Genomic DNA, 245 nt, shown 5'->3' with positions numbered 1-245 from the left:
CCCCTCCGGCCTCCCTGCCTCTCTGGATTGCGGGCTGGCTGCCAGGCAGGGATGACAGAGGGGTCTTCTCGCCCCGCTTGCTTTGCAGGGGGTGGAAGCGAATGGAGAGCAAGCCCCTCAGCCCGGCTGCTCTCCCAGCCGCCCAAGGAGCTGGAGAGAAGCCAGCTCCCTCGCATGGACCCGGAGGCATCCGTCCCCCAGGCTGTGCTGGCAGGACCCCCCAGATCAAGCCTGGCCAGCTCCGG

This window comes from Cariama cristata, unplaced genomic scaffold (assembly GCF_000690535.1).
Source record: "Cariama cristata isolate BGI_N322 unplaced genomic scaffold, ASM69053v1 scaffold24861, whole genome shotgun sequence".
In the NCBI taxonomy this organism is placed as follows: domain Eukaryota; kingdom Metazoa; phylum Chordata; class Aves; order Cariamiformes; family Cariamidae; genus Cariama; species Cariama cristata.
The sequence above is the reverse complement of the archived record's forward strand: the minus strand, read 5'-3'. Positions refer to the sequence as shown.